At 43.9% G+C, this 12,827-nt stretch overlaps 1 protein-coding gene across 2 annotated transcripts in view; it reads left to right on the top strand.

Moving 5' to 3' along the window:
- C9H12orf40 (chromosome 9 C12orf40 homolog) overlaps positions 1-12,827 on the top strand; it is a 272,504-nt gene that overhangs the window by 229,239 nt on the left and 30,438 nt on the right. The window lies entirely within an intron of this gene.

The raw sequence follows: 12,827 nt of genomic DNA, 5'->3' as shown, positions 1-12,827 counted from the left end.
CTCAACAAGTACCTACAGCGAGAAAAGTTCAAGATGGTAACCTTGGGCTCGCTTCTACCTCTTCTGCAAAGAGGAGACTGGCTCTGCTCTCTAGACCTTCAGGACGCATACACACACATTGCGATAGCTCCAGCTCATCACAAGTACCTCCGGTTTTTAGTAGGCCCAAAGCACTATCAATACCGCGTGCTTCCCTTCGGCCTAGCATCGGCACCACGAGTCTTTACTAAATGTCTTGTAGTTGTCGCAGCTTTTCTCAGGAAAGAAGGTATTCACGTCTACCCCTATCTGGACGACTGGTTAATCAGGGCTCCAAACCAGCAAGACGCTCGGTGATCCCTCGATTTGACCCTACACACTGTAATTTCTCTAGGATTTCTCGTCAATTACGAAAAATCCTATTTAGTCCCATCGTTCATTGGGGCAGACTTGGACACCTTGCAAGCAAAAGCCTTTCTACCTCAACAACGAGTGCTAACCCTCGTGGCTCTCGCTCACTAGTTGCAGTCTCAGCATACAGCAATGGCTCGCCAATTCTTCGTCCTTTTAAGACACATGGCGTCCTCAGTCCATGTCACACCAATGGCCCTCCTGGCCATGAGGCTCATGCATTGGACTCTGATGTCACAATGGATTCAAGCTGTTCAGCCTCTGTCGACCATTGTCCACATCACTGACTCACTCCGTCTGTCTCTCGCCTGGTGGAAAGATCACAACAATCTCCTCCAGGGACTGCCCTTTCAAGTGCCAGATCCTCAACTCATTCTCACCACCGACGCTTCCAACCTCGGCTGGGGAGCCCACGTGGACAATTTACAGACACAGGGGTCTTGGTCTCCAGGGGAAGCCAAACATCAAATAAACTTCCTAGAACTTCGAGCAATGCGATATGCTCTCAGGGCTTTTCAGGAACGCCTGTCAAATCACGTCATCCTGATTCAGATGGACAACCAGGTGGCCATGTGTACATCAACAAGCAGGGAGGCACAGGCTCCTTCCTTCTGTGTCAGGAAGCTGCGCGGATTTGGTCGGAAGCGCTCTCCCACTCGATGTACCTCAGGGCCACCTACTTGCCGGGAGTGGACAATGTCTTGGCAGACAAACTGAGTCGTGTCTTCCAGCCACACGAGTGGTCTCTCAACCCCTCGGTAGCGACTTCAATCTTTCGTCAATGGGGATACCCCCAGACAGACCTCTTTGCATCCCCTCAGAACCACAAAGTGGACAACTACTGCTCCCTCATTCGGAGCGAGCACTCTCAGCCCATAGATGCATTCTCCCTCTCGTGGGCAACCAGTCTGCTCTATGCATTCCCTCCACTTCCTCTTCTTTCGAAGACTCTCGTGAAGCTACGTCAGGACAAGGGAACCATGATCCTGATAGCACCTCACTGGCCACGCCAAGTGTGGTTTCCTATACTCCAGGATCTCTCCATCCGCAGGCACATTCCCTTGGGAATGGACCTGCATCTGATCACTCAAAACGACGGATGCCTACGCCATCCCAATCTTCGAGCCTTGTCCCTGACGGCATGGATGTTGAAAGGTTAATCCTTCAACCACTTAACCTTTCAGATTCGGTTTCTCGTGTCCTGATTGCTTCGCAAAAGCCTTCCACAAGAAAATCTTATTCCTATAAATGGAAAAGGTACACATCATGGTGCACTTCGCAGTTCCTTGATCCCTTTTCCTGTCCAATCCCAAGGTTTTTGGACTATCTCTGGCATTTGTCAGAGTCAGGTTTAAAGACATCTTCAATCAGAATGCATGTCAGTGCGGTAGCCGCCTTCCATAAGGGTGTCGGGGATGTTCCTATATCAGTACAACCCCTCGTAACACGCTTTTTAAAGGGCTTGCTCCATGTCAAGCCACCTTTACGTCCTCCGGCCCCTTCTTGGGACCTTAATCTAGTTCTTGGTCGGCTCATGAAACCACCATTCGAGCCTCTTCACTCCTGTGACCTAAAATATCTCACATGGAAAGTGATTTTCCTTTTGGCTATCACTTCAGCTCGCAGGGTTAGTGAGTTACATGCCCTAGTTACCTATCCGTCTTACACTAAACTCCTGCAGGACCGGGTGGTACTCCGCACTCACCCTAAATTTTTACCTAAGGTAGTTTCAGAGTTTCACATTAATCAATCCATCATACTACCTACCTTTTTTCCCAGGCCCCATTCCAATCCAGGGGAACAGGCTCTGCATGCCCTTGACTGTAAATGGGCTCTAGCGTTCTACCTAGACCGTACAGTTGCCCACAGGAACAGTACTCAGTTATTCGTGTCTTTCCATCCCAATAAATTAGGGCAACCTGTGGGTAAGCAGACTCTCTCCTCCTGGTTGGCGGACTGCATATCTCTTTGCTATCAGCAAGCAGGCGTTCCTTTTCAAGAACGTGTCAAAGCACACTCTGTGAGGGCCATGGCGACTTCAGTAGCACACCTCTGATCGGTGCCGCTTCCTGACATTTGCAGGGCTGCCACCTGGAGTTCTCTCCACACTTTCGCAGCCCACTATTGCTTGGACAAAGCCGGAAGACAAGATACCATCTTCGGCCAGTCTGTCCTGCATAACCTATTTCCAACGTGACGTACCAACACCCTTCTGTCTGCCCGGTGGGGTTCAGGATGCCCTCTACCAAATTCCACCCCAGTTGTTGTGCCTGTTGCATGCCGTTGGGTACATTTGGTGCATGTTCGGACATCCTCAGCTCGGTACTCACCCATATGTGAAGACTAGCATCCTGCTTGTCCTGTGAGAAAGCAAATGTTGCTTACCTGTAACAGGTGTTCTCACAGGACAGCAGGCTGTTAGTCCTCACGAAACCCGCCCGCCACCCCGCCATGTTGGGTTCGTAACGTTTTGTAATTTTATTTTTCGGCACTGCCTGTAGCTTTCAAATAAGACTGAAGGGGGACCCCCTGCTGGCTGCAGGGTTAGTGCCATGCTGGGTATGCCCAGTAGGGCCCAGTCAAAGTTCTGGAAACTTTGACAGAAGTTTTCCGTGATTGGGCTCCATCCTAATGATGTCACCCATATGTGAGGACTAACATCCTGCTGTCCTGTGAGAACACCTGTTACAGGTAAGCAACATTTGCTATATCTTCAAGATAGCATTTATTTATAGTTTCGGAAATAATCTTATGGAACACACTCCCCCATCATGGCTGTGTTTTTCCGAAGGGGCTGCGTCAGGGGGGGACCCTCAGGGAACAAATTCCTATACAGTTGAAAACATCTATACAAAACAAAAAATGAACAGTCAGAACAGCAGGCAACCGGAGGAAGTGACGTCAGCCACTTAATGGCGGCTTAACTTTCGAGCTCCCGGGACCCTCCCGCTTTAAAAGCATTTATACAGGGGCTAGCCGACGCCTAAAAATATCTAACTGCAGCGGTTTACCTCAGGAATGGCAGCAAAACGAAAAACCGTGGACTTCCAGTGTTTTTCCTACCAGAAGGGGGGAGATGCCGAAATCGAAACCAGAGAGCCGGCTGAGGATGCGCCGATGCCTGTGCAGCAGGAGCCTGATGACGATTTTAATATAGCATCAGAAGGGGCACCTTCGAGATCGGAATTTAGGTCCTGGTTTTGTGGCATTCGGCAGGACTTAAAAAATTATAAAAAAGAAATACACGAAATGATGGAAGACTTCCGTGAAGAATTACACTCAGTCGGCAGGAGAGTTGATGAACTAGACGGTAGAATGGACGGTCAATCCGTGGTAACAACGCAGCTGCAGGAGGTATGTTCTGAACTGCAAGAGGAAAATGCAGCTATGCGGGTCAAGATGGCCGACCTCGAAAATTGCGCACGGCGAGGGAATCTCCGCTTCAGGGGCTTTTTGGAGTCGGCAGAGAATACTGATTGTGAGCAACTTGTGGCCCGTTTCTGTACACATGTTCTGGCCACCGCTGGAAGCGACTCCCAAATCCTGTCCAAAGACATCAAAATAGATAGGGCACACCGCGCGATGCGAGCGGCTCGTCCTAATCTCCCAAGAGACATCATCGTGTGCTTCCATAATTACATGCAGAAGGAGAGCATAGCAGCAGCAGCACGACAGCACAATAAATGGCAATGGGAGGCCCAAGAAATATCTATATATGCTGATCTCTCACAGGCAATGATGCAAAGCAGATTCGAATTTAGAGAAGTTACACAATTCCTCAGAGAGAAGAATGTAAAATATCGCTGGCTACACCCGTTTGGTCTTAATTTCACCTGGGAAGGAGCAACAACGCAGCTACGTACAGCAGACGAGGCAGCAATTCTGTTGAAAGATAAGGGATTTCAGCCTTCGGCAAGGGCGGACAGGAAAATGCGAACGCCTATGCCCAAAGAGCAATTACCCAGATGGCAGAGGGCTACCTCGAGGAACAGCAGGCTGAAAAGAAATTCGGACAATGCTAAGAGAGCGGATGGGAAAACTTGAGGGACAAGACTTCCAGATCATATCTGGCATTATCTAATGATCAGCCCCTGCACGAAGTGCACTGAGGGAACGTGATGTTTTTGACGTTTATACCACAGTTGGTTAAGTTACATGGTATTCAAGTTACATTATTGTATTAAGGTTACAGATAGTCGGCTACCTATATCTTTTTAATAGATATGGGAGGGGAGGGAGTGATGACAGTTATTGTCTTCCTCCACAAGTAGTGAATGGATGGATCTGCTGGGAGGTACAAGCAGATTTGATCAGAGGGAGGGGAGGGGGGGAGGGGAGGGTGAGGGGAAGAAAATGGGGAAGGGCAAGAATCCGATACCAAGTTAATACAGGTATTACTAATTGTGTGGGTGTGCGTGTGTTCCTGGGTATGGTGACCTATGGGAGGAATAGGATGGGGGATAGTTCTGGTGTCCGAGCCCAGCATCTGGTCATTGGAGGATTTAGCAGCAAGTAGCAATGACGTCCATACGCATTGTGTCCCTTAATGTAAAGGGACTAAACACTCCTCAAAAGAGACGGCTTCTGTATAGAGAACTGGGCCAACTGAGGGCAGACATTGCCTTTATTCAAGAGACGCACTTGAAGGCCAGGTATGAATCTTTGATGACCTCACATATTTACCCATATCAGTATTACGCAGCATGTACAAGTAAATCCAAATACGCAGGGGTAGGGGTGCTATTGGCGCAATCCATGGTTTTTGAATATAAGGGATGTGTCCGCGATCCCTTAGGGCGTTACCTTATCTTAATTATTTCTATAAATGGGGTTATGTATACTCTCGTTAATATATATGCTCCCAACAAAGAACAGGGAACATTTTTAGACCAACTTAATACACTGCTTGATACCCATGGCCAAGGTTATGTGCTGGTGGGAGGTGATTTTAATCTGGTACGATGCCCCTCTATAGACGCATCCAGAGGATATGTAGCCACTACTGGTTCTCATAGAGCACGATTATAAGCCTTGATGGACCATTGGCTTCTACTAGATGTGTGGAGAACGCTGTATCCAACAACACGTTCTTACACTTTTTACTCTAATCCCCACTCCTCTTATACCAGAATTGATTATTTCTTATCAGATAAGGGGCTCTTTAACCACATAAAGCAGGCTGATATCAATCCAGTGGTTTGGTCCGATCATGCTGCTATTCGCTTAGAGGTTGAGCTTAGTGGGTATGATGCTGGTCTCAAATTCTGGCGTCTGAATGAATCATTACTGGGGGATGAGGAATATAACAAGATTCTTATTAACAATATTAAGTCGTTCTTTGCAACAAATGATACAGGCGATGTCTCTCCCCCAGTGGTATGGGAAGCTTTCAAGGCTTACTTTAGGGGTTTAATGATCTCACGAGGAACCTATATTAAACATAGGGATTTGAAGGCCGCGCAAGAGTTGCGAGATACTATAAAAGTACTGACCCAACAACATCAGGCCACTGGCGTAGGGAAGATTCTAACAAAACTTTCAAAAGCAAGGGAAGAGCTGCTACGATTAGAGTCTAATAAGATAAATCATCATATGCTGTTAACAAAGCAAGAATACTTTGAGGGCGGAAATAAAGCTGGGAAGCAATTGGCCAATAAACTGAAAAAGCTTCAGTACCAGAATAATATCGCCAAAATTAAAACTGAAAATGATACCATACTCACCAATAACACGGATATACGCAAAAGATTCTTAGAGTTCTACTCAAAGTTATATGGCACAAACCAGGATATTCAGCAATTACACGTGGATGAATATCTGTCTAACACGCCTCTTCCCTGCTTATCTTTTGAAGCACAAAGTGACCTAGACGCCGAGATTACAACGGCTGAAATATTAGAAAGTATACACTCTATGAAAACCGGGAAATCACCTGGCCCTGATGGTTTGACAGCCAAATTTTACAAGCAATTTGGTCCCCATCTTGTTGCCCAAATGCAAAAAGTATATAATTCTCTAAGGGGAGGCGAATCTCTAGGGGCCCAAGCAAATTTGGCGGGCATAACGGTTCTTCCCAAACCCGGGCGAGATCCCACGAATTGTGGCTCCTATCGCCCCATTTCCTTAATTAACATAGATCTTAAAATATTAGCGAGAATCTTAGCGGGTCGTATGAATAAATATATTCTCAGTCTTATACATCAAGACCAAGCGGGATTTATGCCAGGGAGGATGGCTGGAGACAATATCCGTAAGTTGGTTAACTTATTATGGCTAGCGCATGAGCGTAAAGATGAATCTCTGCTCCTTTCTATGGACGCGGAGAAAGCATTTGATATGGTCCACTGGCCATTCTTATTTGGGGTTTTATGGAAGATGGGATTTGGACCATATTTTTGTGAATGGCTCCATAAACTATACGATCACCCGAGAGCTTGTCTCAAGATTAATGGAGGGCACTCTGACAGTTTTGAAGTTGGAAGGGGCACACGACAAGGCTGTCCACTTTCTCCTTTGCTCTTCGCTATATTCCTGGAACCACTGGCCATTCATATCCGCAATAATACCACAATTTGTGGCTTCCAGGTGGGTAGCCTATGCCATAAACTATGCCTTTTTGCTGACGATATTATTTTCACGGTACGAGACCCTCATAACTCTCTCTCCGCCATAGAAAGAGAAATTCGAATGTTCAGCGAAGCCTCAGGTTACAAAGTGAATTGGGACAAATCAGAAATACTGAATATTTCTTGCACTCAGGAAACGGTGCATTCTTTGAAGCCATTACACCCCTTCAGATGGGCCAATCAAAAACTTAAATATTTAGGAGTATATTTAACTACTCATCCCAAAGACTTATATTCATTTAACTACTTCCCTCTCATCAAAAAGATCTTTTTCGATCTGGATAAATGGCATAGACTACCTATTTCTTGGTTAGGCAGAATAGCCACTATTAAGATGAATACACTACCTAAACTATTATACTTGTTCCAGTCTCTCCCAATTCCCATTCCAGAGGCTGCTATAAAATATTGGCAGAGGCGGTTCCTTGGATTTATCTGGAATAGACGCCCTCCAAGGGTAAGCAAACGAGTGTTTGTACCAATCTAAATTGGAAGGGGGACTTGGTGTACCCAACATTCATTGGTATTACATAGCTGGACAACTGCGACCTATAGTCGCTTGGCATGAAGAACGGGATCCTAGGCATTGGGCTCTAATGGAACAAGAAAGGGTGGGGAGTATGAATCTGGCAGCCATGCCCTGGCAGCCTAAAACCACCTGGAAGGACTGCCCGGATATGCTTCCGACTACTAGACATACATTAGCTATCTGGAGGAAATGGAAATCTAAAGTAGTGGGAGAAAAATCATATTACTACCTTACTAGTCTTTATCATAACACTTCCTTTGTGCCAGGTATTCCGGAGCTTGCTTTCTTGCATTGGAAAACAAGATCCATTTTCCGAATGGAACATATATGGGGGGATGACAAACTACTTACCTTTATTCAGATTAGAGAGCGATTCCATCTACCAGTTACGGAATTTCTTTCGTATAAGCAACTCTCTCATTTCTGCCAGGCTCAAGGTATCCCAGCGGATATGAGGGCTGGTAAAACACTATTTGAGGGATACTGCTCCGCACCTCATAAACATTAGGGACTTTTATCTAAAATTTACAAATTATTAAATATTAAATGTGCGGTGGTACCCACTCACATTAAGGCGTGGTGCAATGACCTCAATAGGCAGGTTGATGAGAGTGAATGGGAGCAGATATACCTCAATGTTAGTAAAGCTTCTGTTTCCTCGACACTTATAGAGAATGGGTACAAAATGTTGTACCGTTGGTATATGACACCCGACCGGCTGCGGAAAATAATACCTAATTATGAGGGACTATGTTGGAGGGGATGTAATACTCGAGGTACTTTTTTACATATGTGGTGGGAGGGTGATTGTATTAAACCCTTATGGACACAATTAGAACAATGGTTAACGACGGTTATGGACACCTCGATATGTCTACCGCTGGAAGGAGCACTGTTGAATACTTCTCCGCATAGTGACTTATTGACACTGCCAGAGTTTTGCATACAAGCCTGTATAGCGACGCGGTTGGAAATCGCTAGAACATGGAAGACTAAAACTGGCCCATCCCTTGCAGTAGTTCTGCGAAGATTGGACCATTTATGCACAATGAATCAGATCACGGCTGGAAAACATAAAAGGACAGAGAAGTTCCATCAGACATGGGATTTGTATTTACGTTGGAGAACCACTTGGGACACATAGATTATTGACCTAACACGGAGCCTTGGACGCACATGACCCACACACTCATGAGCACTTATAAGTACTTTAAGTATTATAATATACTGTTATTCAAGTTGCTGTTCCTTCAGGTTGTTGATGATGGTTTTTTCTTGCCTTTTCTTGGTTTATGACTCACATGTATAAGGGGGAAGGGGGTTACACAGGGGGATAAATGGAAAACCGTGGTGCTTATATGATTGGGAATGCAGGATGCTTGCTGTATGTGAGAATAATTTGCACCAATAAAATTGTAAAACAAAAAAACAAACAAAAAAAAAAGAACAGCAGGCAACCAAAACTGGGAATGTACATAAGATAACTATGTAATTAAAACACATACCAGGATAAAGTATATTAAGGAATTCATAAATTGTATAGGAACGAGGCATCCTAAAAAATAACAAAGAAATGGTAGAATCCAAAAAGTGCAAATTTACAAGGAACCATATGAAGCAAGTACAGCAACTTCAGTAATGTAATACATACCAGAAGCATTGTCAATAAGTGAACGAAGCATCTGCAAAAATTACCAATAGAAGGTTATACAGTGAAATACAGTAAAAAATACAACGAAAAAATACACAGTACACTGAGGTGATGATTTTAATGTATTATCTACTATGACGCATAGATCTTTTTCCTGGGTGGTAAGTGCTAATATTAACATTGATTAAACCCCCGTAAACCCTGTAGTTTATATGCGTGGACCTTTGAAAAGTCACCCTTATATTTGCAAAAATGTGAATTTGTTCATTTCTCTACATTAACCATGATCAGATATGATCTCTTCAGTGGCTGCACAAACTTGGAGCAATGTTGAATGAACTATTTAAAAAAAAAAAAAAAAAGATATATATTTGAATTTACTGCTGCTTAGCATGCATTATTTTGAATTCAAGAGTATTAAAGGACCACTGCAGATTTAAAGAAATGTTACTGTAAATCATCTCTAATTATTTTTGTGAGGCTATGATTTTAAACATCTCTTTTAAAAAGTTGTCCTTCATTTTTATATTTTTTAATATGGTTCTGAAGTTTTGAGATCCTGATACTTGATACTTCATGCACCCTTTCTGCCATGATTTCACTCAGCTCCAAATATAAATAGCTGTGCAACTCTGTGATATCTGTATGCCAGGTTCTTAGTGTTACAATAACTGTTAAAATTGGTTAGAAATATATCATACCAAAAATATAGAAAATCACTGATATTTAAAATGGATAATATGCATTTTTCCTCCCTCAGTTTACACACAATACCCTATAATGACAAAGTGAAATCAGTTTTGTAGAAATTTGTGCAAAATTAAAAAAAAACCCCCACTAAAATATCACGTTTACATAAGTATTCAGACCCTTTGCTATGCCACTCAGTTGAGCTCAGGTGCATTCTGTTTCCATTGATCAGCCTTGAGATGTTTCTCCAACTTGATTGGAGTCCACCTGTGGTAAATTCAATTGATTGGACATGATTTGGAAAGGCATACACCTGTCTATATAAGGTCCCACAGTTGATAGTGCATGTCAGAAGAAAATCAAAGCCATGAAGTCGAAGGAATAGTCTGTAGATCTCCAGGACAGGATTGTTGAAGCATAGATCTGGAGAAGAGTTCAAAAAATTGCTGCAGCATTGAAAGTCCCGAAGAACACAGTGGCCTCCATAATTCTTAAATGGAAAAAGTTCAGACACACCAGGACTCTTCCTAGAGCTAGCCGATCGCCCAAACTGAGCAATTGGGGGAAAGGACCTTGGTCAGAGAGGTGACCAAGACCCTGATAGTCACTGACAGAGCTCCAGAGTTCTGCCATGGAGATGGGAGAACCTTCCAGAAGGACAACCATCTCTGCAGCACTCCACGAATCAGGCCTTTATGGTAGAGTGGCCAGATGGAAGCCACTTCTCAGTAAAATGCAAGACAGCCCACTTGGAATTAGCCAAAAAGTACTTAAAAGGACTCTCAGAGCAAGAGAAACATTCTCTGGTCTGATGAAACTAAGATTAAATGCTTTGGCTTGAATGCACAGCGTTATGTCTGGAGGAAACCAAGCTCTGCTCATCATCTAGCACAGTGGTTCTCAGCCGGTGTGTCACGACACACCAGTGTGTCGCCAAGTATACGCAGGTGTGTCGCCACATTTCCCGGTCCCCTGCTGATCCAGCTGCTCCCCCTACCCGAGCAAGATAGGTCCTCCACCTGGGCTTAAAATGCTGAAAGCCCAGGTGGAATGTGGAAGGAGAGCTGGAGTCAGCAGTACCGGCATGCTTTCTGCAGGGCAGAGTACATGCAAACATACATAAAATAATCAAGATGTAAAAATTGGGACATAGACATACAACATCAATAAATAAATATAATGTGGAGCAAAGGTAGAGGGTACAGGAGAGGCCTCAAGGATTACTGCTCAGTTGACCAGAAAGGAGGGAAGGAGGATCTAGCTGACTGCTGGAAAGCTGCTTTGAATATATGGGTTTTATATGCTTTTCTGAATTCTTTAGGTTCCTTTAGACAGCATATAGATGGAGGGAATTCCATAGCACTGGTCCAGCAATGGAAAAGGTACTTTTCATGAATTGCTGATAAACTGGCTCAGCAAGTAGGAGGGACATCCAATAGGAATTGAGACTAGGACTGTAGGTTCTGGATGGAGTGTATATCTTAAAGGTAGAGATGATCCAGGGTGAGGTGAATTATTAAGGAAGCTGTGTATGATCATTTCCAACTTATATTGTAAATGTTGTTGAATGGGCAATCAGTGGAGGCTGTTGGAGGAGGTGTCATGATATCTAATATCAGTAAGCAGAAGAGCAGCTGTGTTTTGAACTAGTAATAGAAGTCTGACTTTGTAATGAGGGAGACTTGTATAGAGGGAGTTGCAGTAGTCAAGGCTGGGGTAAATCAATAATTACAAGACTATCCTAAAATCAGATGGATCTAGGAGAAATGTTAAAACAGGAGCAGATTGTGAGGAAATTCAGAAGGACCTGAGACTAGGAGACTGAGCAACAGCATGGCAGATGAAATTTGATGTGGAAAAATGCAAAGTGACACACACACACGGAAAAATAATCCCAACTACAGGTACAGAAATGCTGGGTTCTGGACTGGGATTCACTATCCAGGAAAAGGACCTTGGAATATTTGTGGACAATACGTTGAAATCCTCTGCTCAGTGTGTGGTGAGGTCAAAAAAAGCAAATGGAATGATCCAGAAAGGAGTGGAGAATAAAACAAAATATCATAATGTCTCTGTATCGAGCCAAGATGTGACCACACTGAGTATTGAATGCAATTCTGGTTGCCCTATCTCAGTCATAGCTGAACTAGAAAAGGTGCGGAAAAGGATGGTAAAAGGAATGGAACACTTCTCCTACGATAAGATGCTATGTAGTTTTGGGCTCTTGGAAAAGAGAAGGCTGAGAGGAGACATGATCAAAGTTTATAAAATCATGAGTGGGGTGGAACGAGTTAATAAAGGATGAATATTTACCCTTTCAAATAATACTAAAACAAGTGGAAACTGCATGAAATTAGTAACCAGCAGATTCAAAACAGATCATACAAAGTACTTTTTCACTCCGCGCACTATCAAGCTGTGGCATCTATTGTCAGAGGATGAAGTTAAGACATCTAGCAGAGTGGGGTTTAAAAGCAGTTTGGACAAGGTCCTGAAGGAAAAGTCGATAACATATTATTAGCCAGGTAGACTAAAGAAAGCTATTGCAATGTTCTCTCCACCTAGCTTGATGTTACCCAGGTAGAGTGTCCATCAAGCTAGGTTGAGAGAACCTTGCACAAATATCATCTTGAAGTGAGTTTCCTCACTCCGAAGGTCATCAAATCTTCACAAGAGACCACTGTTCTGTTCGTATGTCTCACGTTGAATGTCAACGTGAGCCCCTAACCCCCTACACTAATACCTAAACCTCACCTCGAGTTACTAGGTGGGTCTCCCATAGGGATACAAATACCTATCTAGGGAGAGGTCATTATGGCTAGTCTCTCTCTCTCATCCCCCAGTGGTTATATGCAGGAAATACAACAGATATGGCACTTATCACAAGGTCTGAAAACATTATCACAATTTGTGCTAACTTAGCTCTTCACATAGGTAATTA

The sequence above is a fragment of the Rhinatrema bivittatum genome, chromosome 9, assembly GCF_901001135.1.
Source record: "Rhinatrema bivittatum chromosome 9, aRhiBiv1.1, whole genome shotgun sequence".
NCBI lineage: Eukaryota > Metazoa > Chordata > Amphibia > Gymnophiona > Rhinatrematidae > Rhinatrema > Rhinatrema bivittatum.
This window is presented reverse-complemented; position numbering and strand designations above follow the sequence as displayed.